This window comes from Lissotriton vulgaris, chromosome 1_2 (assembly GCF_964263255.1).
Source record: "Lissotriton vulgaris chromosome 1_2, aLisVul1.2, whole genome shotgun sequence".
NCBI lineage: Eukaryota > Metazoa > Chordata > Amphibia > Caudata > Salamandridae > Lissotriton > Lissotriton vulgaris.
The window spans coordinates 136,802,866-136,809,860 of NC_141686.1; positions in this window are offsets into that span (position 1 = coordinate 136,802,866).

The following is a 6,995-nucleotide window of genomic DNA, read 5'->3' on the forward strand; positions in this document are numbered from 1 at the left end:
CAAGAGCTCTCTCTCTCACTGCTGGGCCTCTATTACCAAGGGGCCCTGCCTTCAAAGATGGCGGCTCTCCTCCTGCTTGTAAGAAACCGCTCTAAAAGGGCTATGTTACACGTTTAGGTATGGGAAGACACTCAGCACTGGGACTGATCTGCATAACCCATGTGTACCCCATCTAGCCACCTGAGTGGATAAAATAAACACAGGAGCTAATTACCATATATGTACAATACCAACTGCTGAACTGGCAGTGCCAGAGATAAGAACTTGCAGAGGTTTACTTAGTGCTTGTTTGAAATTTGCCCTTTCTGCAGGCTCACCCCAGATTTTTGCATTCCGTTGCTGAATCAGGCTTTTTTAACTTCATGACTCCGCACCCTTTACTCCTGCTAAACAGTGGTAATGTGCTTGTGCTCTCCCTTTCCAAACATGATAAATTGGAATACCTCTAATTGGCTCTTTTAATTTACTTGTAAGTCCCTAGTAAATGGTACTACATGTTCCCCGGGTCTATAAGTTAAAGGCTACCAGTGGGCTACAGCACTCATTGTGCCACTGACTAAAGTAGAACTAAAAACGTGTCTCAGGCCTGTCACTGTGGCCTGGGTATGTAGTTTTAAACTGGGATTTCACCATGCCAAAATAAATCTTTTGTCAAGCCTAAATCGTCCTTTTTGATTCTTATAAGTCATCCCTAAGATAGGCTGTAACTGCTCACATGGCAGGGTGCAAAGTATTTAAAAATTAGTACTTGTATATTTAATGTTTTACATGTCCTGGCAGTGAAAAACCACCAACGTCGTTTACGCAGCCGCAAGGTGAGCTCCCCAGTAGACTAACACTGATTTACCTTATTACATTTAATAAGTGTGAAATGCAGTTTGGAAACCGCTACTCCTTACACTCATTTTATTCATAATTTAAAATGCTCTTCAATGGTAGAGTCAGATTTCAAATGATTATTTTTGGAAATGCTACTTTTTGCAAGTTAGCATTCTCCTGCTTTAGTGCTAATGTGGCTCTCTACGTGTGCCCAGGGTCACCTGACTGGTAATAGCCATCCAGGGTGGTGATGTGTATTCTTCCCAGACAGTGGATAAAAGGGCCTGGGCGTGGAGAGGTGATGGTCTTCTTGACAGGATGGCAGGGGAGGGTCTGGGGCTCTGCCCTGAATACACTTCGAAGAGTAGCCTGGGACCTGTACCCAGCCCTTCCTGACTTAAGAAGAAGCCTACCCTGGCATTAGCAAATGCAGCCCACACCGAGCCCTGCCTGCCCTTTGTTTAACTACACAGACTAGAGTCAAACCCAGGGGAAGGGGAAGAACTGACCAGAACCAGTTTTAGACTTAGACAAAGTGTGGGTGTGCCCCACCTACAGGCTAACACCAGGTACTCCTGGACCTGAGAATATTCAGAAGAAAGTGCTGTCCTGCTGTCCAAAGAAGGAAGACTGGATCTGTTTGCCTTGAACCCATAACCTCAGAAGTGACTCCAATGATCAGGTGGATGACCTCCTGTTTGAGCTAAAAGCATTTAACAATCTTCCAGAGGCCGTTCCTACTTTCCAGCTGACAAGACTCAACTAGACCTGACATGATCCCATGCGACAGCTTGTGTGAGAGTGACCCTGACTCCCCAGGTGCTGTGCTCAAGGTCCTGACCCCTGGCTGGAATCAGAGTGTACTTCTCCCTGTCTGACTGAAGGTTCCTTCAGATCAGATGAGAAGAGACACAGAGCCTCACAGAGCCATGGTGTGTCACTCCAGTTCTGAAAGTTTCACCTGATCCAGTGCCAAGCGACGGAAAGCCTTGCAGAGCCGTGTTGCACAGATCCCATCTGAAAGCTGCACTGGATCCAATGCAGAGTGACGCCGAGCCCCACAGATCGATGTTGCTCCTACCCGACGGCTTCATCGGAACTAATGCTGAGCGATTCAAGGCTACGCAAAGCCTATCTGAGAAGCTCAAATCTTCACCAGATCCAACTCCAAGCAACGAAGAGCTCTGCAAAGCAGCACCACACAACCCTTGCATCAAGGACAGAGGGTACAACTCCTAGTGGTCCGAACTTGATCATATAACCAGCCCGGTCCGGGGTGTCTAGATACCCGCAGTTGATGGTTCATGCCTTTTAGTGCTATTTTCACTTACAACTTAAAAAAACTCATAACTCTGGTTCTACTGATAGAGCGCGCAGTTCTCCCGGGCCACCTGGGTTACCAATTCTTTACACGCACTGGGCCCTGGCGTGCGAATTTTCCAAACACCACACTAATAATTTGGGTGAACCGGGAGAGGATTACTATATTTCTCCTCCTGCACGCTGCTATGAGCAATTAAGGTTTGGTTTCACCTCTGCATACCATGTACCTGACTTACCACAGGCACAATTCTTACGACGGACCTGGAGCTATAAGGGAAAATAGTAGACAGGCCTAACATCAGATACTCTTTATAATCAGTAAAATACTTTCCACAATTCTGTAAAATGACCACAGACACCTGAGGATGTTTAAAACTTTATATAAGTTTAGAGAGAATATGACAAGGCAATAAGTGATAGGCAGAATAATGCGTCTAACACCAAAATCAACACCATAAAGTAGCTATAGATAAATGCTAAGACCATTTGAGTATATGGGAAGACTAAAAAGAGTAAGAATGTTTAGAACAAAACTAGTCACGGCAACTTTATACTAGAACATAGGATGTGGATGGGACCTAGAACATGTACTTAACCTAAGTGTTTAAACTATTCTTACTAAGTTCATCACAATCAGGCTAAAGGTAAGGGAAAAATTTGAACATACTAATACAATATAACAGTTGGTAATTTTTCTAAGGGAGGGGAGAGAAGGGAACAATTCTAAAACAATTGCAATATAACTCGTTCTCAAGGTGATAGAGCAATATCACAGGCAAGAGTGCTTTATTAAGAAATATAGAGAGAAGACGAGAGAGAGAGAGAGAGACGCAAACCCACAGGTTAATATTTACCTAGGTCTGAGAGAAGACTAACCCTGGCCACGGGTCAGTTGGAAGGACGGGGACAAGGACCCTCAGGAAGGAATGCCAGAATGCGAGCAGGTACAGCTCACGGACAGTAAGGACAGGATACCCCTCAGGATTTGGGATCAGGACTGGGCTCACCAAGGTACGACCAACACCCACAGCTTCAGAAGCAACGCCAGCGTTACCCCTCTCTGCAAGTAATCCGCCAGTAACCCCGATTGGGTTTTCGAATTCCCCAGCAAAGTGCTTCGCCAGCACTTAGGATTATTTCCACCCCTTAGGAGTTTGTGGAAAGTATGGACAGAGTGCTCCGCAGCACTTCAGATTGAGCACCTATAGAGTTCGTAGGGTCAGTGACAGGTCTGCTACTCGGACAAGTCGGACAATTTTCCTAAGCTAAACTAGGGCAGTTATACTGTTTTGGGGGCTCTTAGACCACCCACTAATGTTTCAAGTGACAGTTTCCCACATTATGATTGGTCAGGAGAGGTGGTGTGGTCATTACCACCTCCTAGAATTCAACTTTCTCATCCAAATATTAAAATTTTCCTACCCGCCCCTTGGGTTCACGTTCCCATGCATAGAATACAATAGAAAATCTGAGTGCACAAGACATTGCAACAAAGTCAGTTATTCTCAAGGTGAGTGTCCTCATCTTGTGCTGGGTTTCTCAGGCGCATTTGGCTTCTGGGGCCAGCTGGCTGGTTTCAGCTTCTGCGCAGTTAGGACTTTCCCCGGTCACCTGACAGGGTTCAGAGGAGCCTCAGCATGGCGTCGCTCATGTATGCCCCAGCCCACAAAGACGCGGTACATGAAAAGTAAGCGAGAACGAATTAAAATCACATACAAAATGATTACACTGTATACCATGATAAAATACTAACCAACCTTATTTTATAATAACTATAGCATTATTGTTTAGTGCGGAAAAACAGATAGGCTAAAGCAGCGGTAGCAAGCGGAGAGCATGGTGAGAGACAAGCGGCCATATTTGCTACCGTGCGCATGAGCACAACTTCCCTCCAGAATGCGAGTGCGTCACATCACATGGGTATGACCGACGCATGCGCAGACTGAATTACAGCGAAGCAGCCGATTTTAGTGCAAGCTTCGTTAGTATGAGAAAAGACATACAAGCAAGCATCCTGGGGACACCCGCGTGTTTGGAAAAACACTCAATAAATGACGAACAATAGTGTTAATATGATTATACGATTTAGGCAAGGGTTTTGTATGAGAGCAGAGCGCTTGTACGCGAATCCCAGCTCCATCAATCCCCTCTTTGATGATATTTACTATCATCACCACATAGAAGGAAACAGATGCCAACTTTTCTCATTCATCCATATCACTCATCTGAATTTCAACAAATTTATCGTTGAGTTTTCTTGCAGCTTCTCTATGAGAGTGGTGATTTTTCACCTTTTTGTAAATTTCACTCTTTAACTCTTCTAATTCTAAATCATCAATATTTCTTTTCACCCCCCTCTTATTTACAGTATATTTCTTTTTGCACTTCTGGCATTTGCAGCAGATAAAAATTATTAATACAACTACACCTATTATAACTATTGGCATCAGTATTTTCCACAAAAGACTTCTACCTAGGTTAGTAAACCAACTACCTATAGAGGAGAGACCTCCAGTCAGTCTCGTCCAGGCACTGTCAACCTCCAATGGTTTGAGTTCTTTTTCCAAATTAGTTATGTTTTTCACATATTGTTTTAGTTCGATACTTTTATCAGGAATGTAGGTGCAACAATGTTGCGCTTTCAGCATTCTACAGACTCCGCCCTCTTTTGCTAATAGGGTGTCAAGGGCAAGACGGTTTTGCAAAACCATTGATCTGATCGCAACCATTTCGGTATTGACCAGCAGGAATCCAGCAGCAGTGTCAGTAGATAACCGATCCACTACTGTAGACAATTTGCAGATTCTATGAGTGTTCAGAACTACCCCCATTCCAGGTATCAGTGCACTAAAAATATCACCTATAATTTCACCTACACTTTCACGTTTACTACGCACTAAGCCATTAGTCTCTTCATCGCTTCCAGCTGCATTATTCACATGGTATATTTTCGGGAAAACAATGCCAAAGTAGCAGCTTCCATACCAATGATCCGGTAATTTGAAATAAGCCTTGTTCCCACATATATAATATATTCCGGGGAACACAGGTTCTGACCCATTTTTGAAACCCCAACCTCCAATTACCTTGTAATTATGTTCACACTCGCTGGAACCGATGAATACATTGTTATAGTACTCTGTCTTTTCCCTGTGGATACAAAGTTTCCCCTTTCGTTCAAAATCCAGCAACAAGGCAGGACTAGCTTCACCTTCCGAGGTGTTATCCATGTGCTCAGCCCACCTAGGGACTCTATCCTTCTCGTCATTTGCCTTCTTCTGAAACTTTTCCCTCCTTCTGTCTGCCATCTTTATGAACATCTTTTCCTGCTCTTGTAGAGAACAGGTCAGGTTAGCTTGTCTTGCTTCATCTAAATCTATGTTACCTATAGTCAGAAAATATTCTCCCATATAACGGGTCACGTCACTTTTAATATGTACACGGTTCAAGTGTCCTCTAATAGGAAGTTCAGAAAATACTACGTCAGCATTTGAATAATAGTACTGCAAAGTGCTCCTATAAAACAAGCTAGCTAATATGCTACAGGAAATTCCATAGGTTAAAGGTAGATGGTGATATGTCACGCCTTCAGCCACCGAAGTTGGTAGCTTCATGCAGACATAACAGTCCTCTATTTCCATAGCTTCTACATAATGCACTAACAAGTTAGCAAAAACATTTAAATGCGTCTTGTTTCTCATTTTGTGAAAGTGTAGTCCATCCTCATCTGATGCTTCTAAATTAGGTCGTGTGTGTGTCAGTCCTACTCGTTTGTCGCGTCTTTCTAGGCTTCGTGGTGTTTCTGCAGTCTGCACAACCCCTATGTCTACTGCTTCGGGTTCAGTAGGGGACAAGTTGGGATTTTTGCTTATCATAAAAGGTAGAAAAACTGTTAGTCCTATCCACATTACTATTAACATTGCTACACTACACAAGCATATTTTACAACAGGTTTTAAGACACCCACACCGGGATCTTCCAGAGACATTCGGATCAGACATATTTAGCTTACAGGTGGCTTTTGCTACCCCTCTTCGTTTCTTTGCACCAAGGGCTCACTTCGAGGCTCTCTCAAGGAGGGTCTTCGTCAGAACTCCGATCAGCGATGGACTCTTCGTCACTGTTGCCACTGTTGCGTGGTTCGTCTATTTCTTCCAACACAAAGTAAGTCCACTCAGGGCTCCGATACAGTCGGTTCTGTTTCTTTAGTCTGTCGCTCTTTCTTAGCGATTTTCCTTGGTTTGCCTTTCTTTCACTTTCAGCCCTTTTTCTGTCTTTCAGTTTTTCTTCGACTGTCTTTATTCTGAGCCTCAGTCTCTTGACGTATCGGGGTGCACTTCTGCCTCCGTGCCTCCCAGTGGTTGAGGAAACTTGGCCTTCTTTGTGCACTCTTTTTACTTTTTGATGTGGCACCTCTGTTTTCCTGCCTGTCTGACTTGTTCCAGGTCTTTCGTCTGTTTCTTCTGCCTGGTCCCTAGTCTGTCCCTGCTCAGATTCAAATCGTACTCGCTTTTTATTTCTTGTTATTGTTGTTTCCGTTGTCTGAGCACTTTGATCTAATTCTATCTGTTCCTGTTCATGCTCTTCGATCTCTTTGCTTTCTTCTGCATGAACGTCAGCTCTAATTTCTAACTGTCCCTCTCCAATTTCTGGAGTTTCAGGAAGAGTTTCGATGCCTTTATCTGACCCTACTTGGCCTACGTCCTGATCAGGTGTGTTGTGATTTTCGTTGACCTGACCTTCTTCTTCTATTTCTAACTCACCTGGACTATCCCACTCACTGTCTAAATAGGAATATTTCCTGGTTCGTATTGGGTCATGAACTGGGTCGTCGGCGGGGTACCATTCAACGT